Raw genomic sequence first — 13874 nt, 5'->3', positions numbered from 1 at the left:
ACAAAAAAAATAATTTGCAAATGTTTAGGACACCTGCCCATTTCCAATATTTGAATATGATTTGTGTTTTTTATATATATTGTGGGGGTTTAATTTACCATATTTTCTATTAAAAAAATCACCATATAAAAATATTTTTAAGTAACCATTCTTTATAATTAGAAAAATCAAAAAATATCTTTAAAGAGGCCTTAGATGGTTACTTGCTATTATGTATAACACAGATAGGATGTATGTGGCCGAATTTACAAGGGACCGTGCTCAAAAATGTAAAAAAGATAGGAATATTTTTTTTAAATTTTAGTTAACCCTTACAGATCGGGGGGGGGGGGGGGCTCAATGAGCCCCCCCCCTCTAGGTTTTTTCAATCTCAATAAGATGGAGAGCTGTAACTTCATGACTTTTTAAGTTTAGTAATTATACGTCGGCAAGAGTTGATTTTATTAGGATATCTGGTCTGTGTCGGTCGTGGTGTCCGGTCAAAGTTGGTTGGGTAGCAAAAAAAATTAGAAAAAATTCTAAATAAATCTTAATTTCTACATTATGACTTTTGTGTATAAGGTAGAAATCTACAATTTTTTTGGTGAATACTTAGATATCAATGACCTTCTGAGAAAAGTGGTGTTATGACCGTTTGACCGCTCCCTGACCGACTTTATGACCGATTTTTGTCCGGCTTTTACTACAGATATAAATCATGAATATTGTGGCTTCTATCACAGCTAGAGACCTATAATTTTTTTTGGTAAATCCTTGAGCAATAATAAACAGATAAAAACATTAATTTGCGCTGCCAACCGCCGTAAATGGCGGTTTCTGTTATTTGCCGTTTTTCAGCGATGATCAGAAAAAGTAATTTTTTTGTTATGAAAAATAAAAGTTCGTCCTAAAATTTAGTTATCCTAGCTGCAAAATTGGCCGCTCTACAGCTGTTTTAAAATTTAGCGGCTGGCCGCTAAAAAGCGGCTAAGGAGCAGTCTGACTGCTATGACTAGAAAAAGTAATTTTCTCTAAAAATACACATGAACCACCAGAAAAAAATTTTATCTGTACCAGGAGCCGAGATAGAGGGGGGGGCTCTTTGAGCCCCCCCCCCCAATCTATTAAGGTGGGAATTGGGGCCCGATCTGTAAGGGTTAAAAAGACAATTGGCTGTTTTAAGACATAACCAAAAAGGTACTCAAGTCTCAAACCTGCTTTTTCTTGACATAACTTAATGTAACTAAGAACAAAATAGGAACCCCTAGTAAACTTCATAAGGTACCTTAAAGCTTCCCTAAGTCTTACTTAACATTACTACATTTAGGAATACTTAACAATAACTTAGAAACTTCATAGGGATACTTAACTAAAATGTTGAGTGTTCAAATGTTTCAACCACTAATTTTAATCTACAGAATGGGTAATTTTGTGTAACATCATTGGGGAGGTATATCAATTTATCAGCTATTGTCATATCCCTTTAGATCCTTGCAAATAAATTAATTTAATGAAAATAATATTTCAAAACCTACTGAACCGATTGAGTTCTCCATTTTATGGAAGCTTCATGGATGGTTTTAGACTATTTTATCATTTAGATTTAAGTCTTGAGTTTCTTTCCATCACTTCTCCCTTCGAATACAGAGCCTCTAGATGCTAGGGGCACAACCCCTAGTCCTTATAATAAATTAACAGGAAATAATCTTGCTAACTGCGATTAGGTTCTCCTTTACAGGGTAGCTTCTCAAAGGTCCTGGGAAGGTTTATAACTATTTTGGGGGAGGGCCCCACCACCCTCCCAAGAGAAATCTCCCCTAGAAAAAAACCTCCCCCCTACAAAATTTTTTTTTTACTTTTTCTTTTAAATCTAAAATAAAAATTTGGGTTTTGCTTTGCTTTTAGCATTTGTACCTTATTGTAAAAGGAATCAGCAATTCAGTATTCCAAAAATCAGATGAATACTGAATACAAAATTTTGCTACTGAAAAAGTAAAAAATCAACTTGTTTTAAATGAATGTACGACCATTCTGGTAATGATCATAGAGTTGTTACACTTTCTCTATTGTACCTAACTACTACACAAATCACTGTGTAAAGTTTGAAATCTATAGGACAACTCTAACATGTCTAAATTAACAAAAAGTTATGGACGGACGTACAGACCTACTCTAATTATAGATAAGCTTTACTTTTAAAAAATAAATATTTTTCAAAAAAAATCTTGGAAAAAATTTATGAAAAATTTACCAATTAATTCTAGTATCTTTTAAAAGTTCAAAATAGAATATACTTCTACTATAAAATGTGTGTTTGATCTTCATTGGATACTATTGGTTCTTAATGGATACTATTGTTTCTTAATGGATACTTTTGGTTCTTAATTGATACTTTTGGTTCTTGATGGATACTATTGGTTCTTAATGGATACTCTTGGTTCTTAATGGATACTCTTGGTTCTTAATGGATACTTTTGGTTCTTAATGGATACTATTGGTTCTTAATGGATACTTTTGGTTCTTAATGGATACTCTTAGTTCTTAATGGATACTTTTGGTTCTTGATGGATACTATTGGTTCTTAATGGATACTCTTGGTTCTTAATGGATACTATTGGTTCTTAATGGATACTATTGGTTCTTAATGGATACTATTGGTTCTTAATGGATACTATTGGTTCTTAATGGATACTATTGGTTCTTAATGGATACTATTGGTTCTTAATGGATACTTTTGGTTCTTAATGGATACTGTTGGTTCTTAATGGATACTTTTGGTTCTTTATGGATACTTTTGGTTCTCAATGAATACTATTGGTTATTAATGGATACCTCTGGATACTATTTGTTCTTAATGGATACTATTGGTTTCTTTTGGATACTATTCATCTTTAATAAGGTATAATAATTTAATTTAGAAAATAGTTATTTATTGCTCATATTATAAACAGCTTTCTGCAGATCAATGGGATCAAAGTTTATTTAGATTAGATCCTAAGCTTCAGACAGACAAACATCATTCTACTTTATATCAAAGATTGGCAGTTTCACCCAATGCCTCTAGGGGCTTTATTTTCTAGGGGGGAAATAAAAAGAAAAAAGCTTAAAGCCATCACAGGACCAGTATGTATATTCTCTAAAGAGTAAAGCCCAATCGGTTCAGTCAATGAGATCTTAAGCTTCTATTTTATTCTCAAAAAAAGGAAAATAAAATTAGGAGGGAGTGTCTTTCCCCAAAATAGCTATAAACCTTGTAAAGGCGAACCATATAAGTTCAAAGGTTGGCAAGATCATGAGCTACAGACAAAAGACACCTTACTACTTTAAATTATAGGATCAGCATTCTAAAAGAATTCTTACAACCAAGCATTCAAAAGTCAATTAAAGTTCCCGATTTTTTAAAGCCAACCTATGAGATTGTTTGTAAAATTTTGGGTACCGGTGTAATTTACAGTCCAATTGTTAATTGGATCTTACACCAAATTATCGTATTATAACATAAATATTAACAATCCCCTTTCCTACTGGATAAATGAACTGACCAATAAACGACAGGGGAAAAAAGCCTTAAATGGAAGGCAATTTTGTCCCTTTTCATAATGATATCTTTTGTTCAACATTGATTCTGCAAAAAAAACAGAACATGGCAACTCTGTTGAAACAGAATAAAATTTGACACCCCTATTGCGGTGTACACTTCCGGTCATGTAAAAACAGCTGAGGTAAGTTTTCTAAAGATGAAGATACATGTTTGTTTATGATTATTCTTTCTGTCGTTTGTGTTTAAATCAATTAATTACCAGAACCAATTTGAATACCACATAAAATATATAATGTGTATTGAATACTGTGTCTTTGTTTTTTAAGTGAAAAAAACACAAAAATGTTTTATATGGCATTTCTTGTCTTGAAACATACATTATTTTTCTTTTGAAAACCCACCTCAGAGAGAAACAATTAGGTATCAGTTGTCAAAAGGTACTTGTGATGGAAATAAATAATTTTTTTGGTAAATTAGTTTTCTTTCTTAAATTCTAGTAACTAGGAACCTGGTGGGGTCATCCTGGTAAAGAGCTAATATTTTTCTTAGACTTTAACAAAGCATAAAAAATTATAATTATGAATATCCCATTAAATTGAATAATAGCAAGTTTTATGCTCCTAAAAATTTGAAATAAAATTTACATAAAAATAAACAAGTTTAATAGGTAACTTTATTTATAAAAATAATAATGATACAAAAAAAGGATAAATTTACTAAAATTGGTTAAACACATAATTCTTTTTTTTAGAATAAAATATAAAACTAAAATACATTAAAAATTCACAGCCATTGAATGTATGTACACTGTAAAGATCTATTTAGGGGATTTTTTTCCCAGCTTTTCCAGTTTTGTCCACCTGTTTGTGTGTGTTTGTGTTTGTGTGGGTGTGTGTGTGTGTGTACAAATAGCTATACATTTGCATGATTGGTGGTCAGCGGTTTTAGGACTAAAGATAAATTTTAAATCATCCAGAGGTGTATTATACTCATATAAATCATTTGCAGATTCCCGCTTTGGTCTCAGAAAAAAAATGTCCAAAATCGACCCACCCTAATATATATATATATTTAGGTAAAGAATGAACAAAGTATTATAATTTGTACAAAAGACATGCGCATTGTTCTCACTAATTCTGATGAAATAGCCCTGAGGGAGTGGTCAGTACAGCTGAGTAAAACCCTGCGGGACTCCAAGGTAATCTATATATAGTATATACAAAGTACAGTACAAGTAGAGATGTAACATTATCTATAAAATAACAGGATGTCTGTATGTGTGTGAAGCTTAAGATCTTGCCAACCAATGATGTTCTCCTTTACAGTGAAGCTTCACTTTTCAAGAGAAATTGTTACGGCTATACTTACTTATATAAATGCATACTACACAAATATTGTTTTAGGAATTATTGGCTGGTCTGAGGAAGGCTGGTAAAATCTATGGAACAAGAGAGGGAAATCTTCCTAATAATTAATATCAACCAATAGTAGGGCTTCATTATGTCACGTGACTAAAAATCAGCCAATAGTAGGACTTTATTTTGTCACATGACTAATGCTTGGTAAAATCTATGGAACAAGAGAGGGAAATCTTCCTAATAATTAGAACTAAATAAATATAAAATTGTGTGGACGCCACTGTGCATCAGTTGTGCACCAACTGTACATGTTTCTTGCACAACATAAGTTTAACAACAAGTTGTTATCATCATAATATTAGATATTCATTTTTTATTTATGTATTTTATTGTAATATTTATGTATTAGCAATGTGCAGTTATTATTATTATTATTATTATATATACTGTAAAATTTGCATTGGCAAAATAAGTCTTTCCATGATTACAGTTGTTGCCAAGTTAAGGGGGGGGGGGTATTCATGTTGCCATCAAACTTTGGAGGACAATACTAGTTCAATATAACCAAGTACCCAAAGTTTTACAGCCAACACACATACTAGATAAGGGAATTATAAAACTTTGGGTACCAACGTTTTTTTTTTATGTAAAGCCAAAATATTAAACCTTGTCTAGTCTTATGATGTAGTCTCTTAATTTTAAATTTTATTTCCAACTAAAAAAATTATTAGACCAAGTTTATAACTTGGAAATAACTATCAAGTATTATACAGTATTAGTGTGTAGTAGTTTCATTTTAAAATTGTTTTCTTTTCAATGTTGAATTTTTAGCTTTTAAGTTTTGTACATTTCAGAATGTTAATTAATTTCCACTTCTTATGGATATAACTGTTCTTGTTTATTTATATATAAAAATGTTAAAATCTTCCTATCCATTTCAAACCTTGCAGGATGATTTTTGTAACAACAAGGTACAATATATTGCTACTCTATAATCAATGCAAGTACACATTTATTTGTAGAATATTTACTTTAATTCTTAGCAGCGCCATTCCTTGGACAATTACGGCCATATATAATGTTATAAGCATAGCATCTAAATAGTCTATATGTAGGTATGTCCATTATATATGTATATAAGATATTAACTCTCAAATAAAATATGAAGTTGTTTGCTTTTATGGATGTTGCCCGTTATTTTTTATAGATCCATAACTTGAAATATATTATATATGTGTTTCCATCCTTTTTTTATGATTATCCTATCATTATTATTATTATTATTTTGTCTCATATGTGAAATAAATAAATGTTATCTATGTTAAATATTGTTCTTTGCATTATTATTATCTTTATTTTATATTTAAGACCTGGGTTAGATTTAGGCAATTTTTCTTACTTATATTATCTATTTCCACTATACCTTATACTTACTGAAATAAGCAATTTTTGTGATCAATTTCTTACAAATGTCTTCCAAATAAAAAACACAGACATAAACAAGATTCATTTGTTATTAGTTGCTTGTTTAAGTGTAAAGTAAGGGTTTTTCAGCCAGAAGGAAGGATTTAAGTAAGCATTAACCTCAAAAATTACTTTTTAAGTAAGGATTTTGCATCCATAAGAGAGGATTAAGGTAAGCAATCAACCCCAACAATACTTTTTTAGTAGATTTTTGCAGCCTAGCAATCAACCCCAAAAATGGCTTGTTTAAGTAAGATTTTGCAAGGATTTCAAAGCACAATTGAAAGATATAAGTAGGAAGTTTAGCACAAAAATTGCTTGTTAAATTAAGCATTTTGGAGCCAAATGGGAGGATTTAATTAAGCAATCAACACTTAAAAATTGCTTGTTTAAGTAAGGGTTTTGCAGCAAAAACATGGGATTTTAATTATAAATGGAGTTTTTAAGTTTATTGCAAAAATTGAAGATATATTAGTAATAACTAATAGATAATAAAAAAATTGCCTATTTAAGAAAGTATTTTATAGTAAAAATGGAAGATACAAGTAGTCAATCAACCACAAAAATTGCCTGAAATAACTTTGAGGGAAAATAATACTGTTTAAAATCTTAATCTCTCTGACAAATAAAACATCCTATTTTGCTGATTCTTATCAGACACCCTTATATTTAGGGTTTTATAGTGCAATAATCATTGTTAAAATCAGCAATTTACTTACTAAAATATCTTGTGAGTCTGTTATTACTGATTTAAGTCAGACACTTTGTTGTAAAATGCAGATTTTCCTAATGTGAGTATGTCAGACTTAAATGTGACAAAATGGCTTATTATGTTTAAAAAACAGGGAAGTGCTGATACAGAGTTTACTAGGTAATAGTTAATTATCGCATCGTAATATATACACTATACCAATAACAAAATTAATTCTAAAAACATCACCAAACCTGGGGGGTAATGTTTTTTAGCCAGCTACGGCCAAACATTAACGTGCAAGTAATAATAAATAGATGTTCAATGAAGCCATATTGGATTAGTTATGTTTCGCATCCTATCAAAGATAGCTTTCTGTTGATATTAATATAAACAAGGATGACAAGATCCAGAAAGGTGAAGCTCTGAAACAGCAGGACAAACAAACATTAACACTTGTAGAGTGTCAGAACCGAATAATCGGAACATAATGTATAAAAGTCGAAACAAAATTGTAAGTAAATATGTTAAAAAACTGAATCAATACAGGATAATGTTTAAGGAAATGCTTACATTTTTAGGACTTGATTATAGAGTTGCTTTGCTTATAATATTGTACTTTGTTGTCCCAAGAATCAGTATACCAAAAATCAGAACAATCGGATAATAAGATCACATAAAAATTTGTTGTTGAAAAGAAAATAATTAACATGTTTAAAATGGACGTACGGACATTCTGGTAATGATTATAGAGTTGCTACGATTTCTATATCGTACCTAAATACTACAGGAATCACCATGCAAAGTTTGAAATTGATAAGACAATTCTAATATGCTTAAATTAACGAAAAAAAGTTATCCGTTCCGGACGGACCGGCACCCTAATTATAAAAAAGCTTCGTTTTCAAATAAGTATTCCAAAAATCCGATTAATCAGATAATGATATCATATAAAAACTTGTTAAAAAACTTTAAAATCGTCATGTTTAAAATGGACGTATGGACATTCTGGTTTTGATTATAGGGTTGTTGCGCCTTTCTAAGTCATACCTAACTGTTATAGAAATCATCATACAAAGTTTGAAATCGATAAGCCAATTCTAGCCTGCTTAAAAAGCTATATGCCATGTACGGACGTACAGACTGACCCTAATTATAGAAAAGCTTCGCTTTTAAAAAGGCTGCTATGTGAGTATTTTATATCAAACTTAATTTGTTTATCTGTCTATCTAATAATCTATTATATATATTTAGATTTTGAATAATTTAGGAGAAAAAAAAATCTTCCAAAATTTATGTGAAAAATCTTTTAAATATTTTTGGTATCTCAGAAAATTAAACATAGAAGGTTGTTCTGTTATAAAATGTTTTGTTCATGTTTTTCTTTACTTTACTTTTTACAGGTAAAATATTATAATAATTGGTGAATTCCCGCAAAGAGTCTATTCGAACAAAGAAACCCGCTGAAAATGGGTAGTTTTTTAGAGAGAGAAAGGCCAATGAGCTGTTTGTTACACTAGTCCCCAAAATTTATCATAACATTATCTTATTCATTGTCTAAATAGCTTTGAGAACATTATCCTGTATTTAAGCAGTTTTTTCAACAAATTTACTTACAATTTTTCAACTACTTTTATGCATTTATATTTTGATTATTCAGTTCTGACACTCTACAAGTGTTAATGTTTGTTTTGTCCTACCGTTTTAGAGCTTCGCTTTTATGGATGTTGTCATCCTTGTTTTATAAGTTACCTGGGTGTCCCAAAAAATGTCTGTTTTTTGTCTTGTTTTTCTGCATGCCTGTATGTACATATGTATGTCTTGTATGTCTGTCTGTATGCCTGTATTTCTGCATATCTATCTGTATGTCTGTCTGTCCTTCCCTCTACTTGTGAAAGGGTGTAAGGAAGCGGTACATCTTTCTTCTAGTTGAAAATTCTAAGTATAAAAAAGAACCACTCATAAGTTTTAAGAATTGTATTTGATATAAAATTTAACAAAAATCACGCAACCTTCATCAAATTAAAATGAATACATAAGAGTTATTGGACGTTTGTCTGTCTGTCTTTTTTATGGCCTTGTTTTGAATGAGGGGAGGTTGATACCCGCCCCCCCCCTCTACCCTTTTGTCTTGTATATTTATAAAGCTCTTAAGAGATAAGACAATAGACGATAATAATAATGATAACAAAATTACCCCTTTTGTTATTGGTGGAATTATTTGGTGAAAAGTTTGGACACTTCTAGTTTATAGAAATATCAATCTAGATTTACTTATAGTACCCAAAGTTCTGACAGACAGACACATGCACAGACATCCTGTTACTTTTACATAAAGTTGCTTCACTCCTCCTAGTCTTTAGTGGATGGTGAAAAAAATATCCTTAAACCAATCACAAGATATTCTTAAAGCTTTCCTGAAAAGTTTAACCAATTCAGAAAAATGTTTTTAAATTTTTAAGCTTAAGATATAAACAAATAGTGGCAACGCCCCTAGAGGCATATAGACTATAAAGGCACTTGAGGTGGGTAGATGGGGGAGAATTTTCAATTTTAGATTTAGAAAGAAAAAAAAACGGTAATTTATCTTTGGTGGGTGGTGGTACCCTCGCTTAAAATAGTTATAAACCTTCCCTTGACAATAATAGTACAGCAGTTAGCAAGCTCTTTTAGTTCATAAATATTCAAAACCAACCACAGGACATTCATAAAGCTTTCCTGAAAATCGCAACATATATCGCACTTGAGGGGGAAGGGGGGATAATGCAAACCTTACCCATTTTCAATTTTAGTTTTAAAAAGAAAAAGAAGAAAAAATTATTAGGGGTGATTAATTTTGGGTGGATGGTTGTACCCTCCCTTAAAATAGCTATAAACCTTCCCTTGACAATTACAGTTCGGCAGTTAGCAAGCTCTTTTGGAACACACAGACAGACAGACACACATATACAATGACTCAGAGACATCCTGTTACTTTTATATGAGTATACCTAGTATTGTTTTTTTTAATTTATTTTTTAAATTTTTATAATTAGGATCAGTCCGCCCGTCCGTCTGTAATGCATAGCTTTTTTAGTTAATTTAGGCATGTTAGAATTATCCTATTGATTTGAAACTTTGCATGTTTAAGAGCATTGCTTTTATGGATGTTGTCATCCTTGTTAATTATAGAAAAACAACTCTAGAATGCAAAAAACTTTATTTAAAAAAAATATTTATACAAAGAACAATTAATAATTCCTAAATTACTAATTGTGACCAAATCATTATTCTTCAATCTTTGTATTTATCAATTCCGGGTCAGTAAAGCACGCCTGAGCAAATATCCAGGTTTATTTCTAACTCAAAACCAAATTTTATAATTTAGGGGCTAAATTGACAAAAATCTTAGAGGCAAAATTTGTTATAACTAAAAAAAACTAATTTTAAGATAACACTTGAAATTTTAAAGAAATTTTATCAAAATTTGGCTACAGGCTTGCTTTGTACAGAAATCAAATCAAAATATTTATAATAAATATTCAAATCTATTTCTAAATCTATAATTATCATGAAATTTGAAAAAAAAATATTTCATTTTTTTAAGAATTAAAAGTAGATTTGAATATTTATCAAAAATATATTTACATGCTAAATACAAGAGGGGGGGAAGTTTTGACACATTTGTGGAAACAGTGTGTATAGGCTTTATCTTTGGACAGAGAGGATAGGTTATTACGGATAAAATCATTCTTATTTGATAGATTTCCCCCAACTTTAAGAGTTAAAGGTCAACTTATAAAACGAAATATGCATCTTTTTTCTTCAAGTATGTAAATAACATTCAAAAATATGCATATTTTAAGTTTTATAAGTTGACCTCTAACTCTTAAATTTTTTTTATTTTTGCCTGTCCAGAGACCACCTGGAGGCCTGCAGCCCCTGAATCTGGAGGCCTGCAGCTCCTAAACCTGGAGGCTTATCAAAAAAATCTCAAAATCGGGGATTTATCATATAAGAATGATTTTATCTTTAATAACCTATTCTCTCAGTCCAAAGATAAAGCCTATACTCACTGGTTACGCAAATGTGTCAAAACTTCCCCCCCTCTTATATTTATAAATTATATCAATAAATAGCGCAGCATTAAATAGACTATCTTTTGATTAATAATGTTCTATAATTTCAATATCTTTTATTCTTAAGTAGAGTAAATAATGTTTCCTTTTTTGAAATCCTTCAATAAGAAAGTAAGACACATTCAACCTTTTTTTGGCTGTATGTTAATTGGATAAACCTGATCACATTATTGACACCCTAGCTATAGAGTTGCTGCACTTCATATCATATTCAATATCTATAGTATTGTTTTATAGATTAGATTAATAAAAGATGAATTACTTTAGCCAAAAAAAGTAATAAATTCTTTAAATTTTGTTTTATAGATAAGATAGTAAGAATTTATGTAAAAAAATGTGTTGAATTCCAATGGCCAACAAATAATAATAATTTTTTAAAAATTTGGACAATTTCTATAAAACAATACTAGATATGTATTTCCATCATGGTTTAGAACCTGTTTCAATACAGCTCAGATGAATTAGATTCTAAGCCATGATGAACAAAGTTTACAAATATACATATGAGACGGGATAGAACAAAGCAATTAGATAATAAAAAGTATTTAAATATCATGAATACCCAAACCTTACCAAAATCAAATGAAGAAATTTAAACAAGAAAAAAATCTAATTAGTTAATAAACTATTTCTTCCTGTAAAGTATATACATTAGATATTTAAAAAGCTACTTATTATATAATCATAAAAAAATGTTATACTGAAGTATTTTAATTTTCAGTGTGTTAGAAATATTTAATTATGGAATAAATAGGAAAATATTCAATGGCTAATCTTACTTAATTACTCACATTGATTAGATTAAGGGAGAGTATGTAGAATATTCATGATAAGTTATTCAAATTTTTGTGTATTAATCTTGGAAACGTTTGCAGACACAGAGAGAAGGACTTTGGAAGATTTTGATCAGTCCTGAAATATTATTTATATACTAAATAGTTTAAACTATACTAGCGGCTATGCCCCTAGAGGCCAATAGTAGCACTTTGAATAGTTTTTTTTTCAAATATCTAATATCAGAAAAAAAATTTATGTTGCGTTTAAGTCTCTACATAAAATTTTTTTTTTGATTTTTTTTGTGATTTCTCTTTGGAGGTTGGTGGTACCCTGCCCCAAAATAGTTTTAAACCTTCCCAGAACCTATGAGAAGCTACCCTATTAAAAAGATCCCGATCAGTTAAGCAGTTAGCAAGATCCATTTACAGACAAACATCCTGTTACTTTATTATAAGGAAATACAGTTTATATATGGTATAATTAAGGATAAGGAAACAGAATAGAAGCAAAATTTTTAGATAGAAAATAAACATGACACAAGATATAAAGTAAAAACTACTTTAAAAAGTCAAGCAGTAATTTATAAAAAATCAATTATCTATCTTGTTTAGATATTTTTTTTAAAAATATGAAATAGTAAAAAATATAGAAGTAGAAAGATTAGAATGCAAAAAATTAGATAGGTACCTAAATCTTTTAGATAGCTAAAATAAGAGAAAATATATTTGTTTAATGAATAAAAAAAATATTTTTTCACTATTAACCTTAAACTATTATAGATATTAATATAAACATTTTGATATATATATGCATAGATAAATATTCTACCTACCTTTATGTTGTAGATAATTATATCTCCCTTTCTCTCTTGGCACCTAAAAAATATTATGTTTTTTAAAATTTATTTAAACTAGAACAAATATTGTATATATGATACTAGAATTTAAAAGCAAGAAGTTCATTCTTGAATAATGATTCTAATTTTCAACATGATCTATAGAGCTTGATCTCCCTTACTATGTCTATATAAACTATGTAACTATGTAATGCTTGTTTTTGGACTGAATTTTAAGATCTTAATAATTTAGTTTCATCTTAAAGTGTGTTCACCCTGCATCACTCTCCCTTTTTATTTATACATTTTCCTCAGGAAGCAAATTCAAAAAGAACTTGGTTGTAAATTGATTTAAAGAACAACAACTTCCCCCCCCCCCCATTGTTAATTACTGTATATATAAATTATATATTATATAAATGTTTATGCTTTTAATAGACTGTTAATTCATGTAATACATTTTTTGACTGTATATACTGCTACATAATAAAATAACATTATTGTATTTTGTTTCTTTTCTTTGTTTGTTTTGACCATTTAATTACAGATCAAAATGTTTTTTTTTATTTTATGAAATTTTAAGATTTAGATAGACAGACACATAATACTATATAAGAATAATCAAATTATATTTATAGATTAATTAAGCTTACCATGTTCCCTAAGTATTTCTGCTGCTTTAGCTTTTCTGGTTTTCTCTTCTTCAGACTCCCATGGAAATTCTTCAAGGGCATAATCTAGAGCTGTGTCACCTAGAAATTTGATAATTTATTAGAAATGTAAATGATATGACTGTAGTTCAAATCTTGCAATACAAATGGGGCATTTAAGAATAAAAGTCAAGAAGATGAATAATGAATCTGAATAATCTAAAGTCTATTTATGGCTCTCCTTTACAGGGAGCTTCTTATAGGTTTTCACAAACTATATAAAGGAAATATCTTTCTCAGAGGTAAGCACAAGGGTTTGACAGGGGATAATCACTTAGAAATTAATTTTAGGGATTACTAATATATATAGATAGATAGATAGATAGATAGATAGATATATAGATAGATAGATAGATAGATAGATAGATAGATAGATAGATAGATAGATAGATAGATAGATA

The 13874-nt window shown here is 29.6% G+C and overlaps 1 long non-coding RNA gene across 2 annotated transcripts in view; it reads right to left on the bottom strand.

Annotated features, from left to right (window-relative positions):
- The window catches only part of LOC145331871 (uncharacterized), a 64125-nt gene extending 50610 nt beyond the window's left edge, over window positions 1–13515 (bottom strand). The window contains exons 1-3 of one of the 2 annotated variants that reach the window (XR_013883937.1): window positions 13417–13515; window positions 12761–12803; window positions 11542–12063 (exon numbers count right to left, since the gene is read on the bottom strand). This is a non-coding gene — a long non-coding RNA (uncharacterized LOC145331871). Of the gene's footprint in view, window positions 1–11541; window positions 12064–12760; window positions 12804–13416 lie in introns of those variants that run through there. The other variant, XR_013883942.1, reaches the window with a different exon arrangement.
- Between the last annotated feature and the right edge of the window lie 359 nt (window positions 13516–13874).

The sequence above is a fragment of the Acartia tonsa genome, chromosome 1 (genome assembly GCF_053477335.1).
Source record: "Acartia tonsa isolate MP-2025a chromosome 1, ASM5347733v1, whole genome shotgun sequence".
Taxonomy (NCBI): domain Eukaryota; kingdom Metazoa; phylum Arthropoda; class Copepoda; order Calanoida; family Acartiidae; genus Acartia; species Acartia tonsa.
This window is presented reverse-complemented; position numbering and strand designations above follow the sequence as displayed.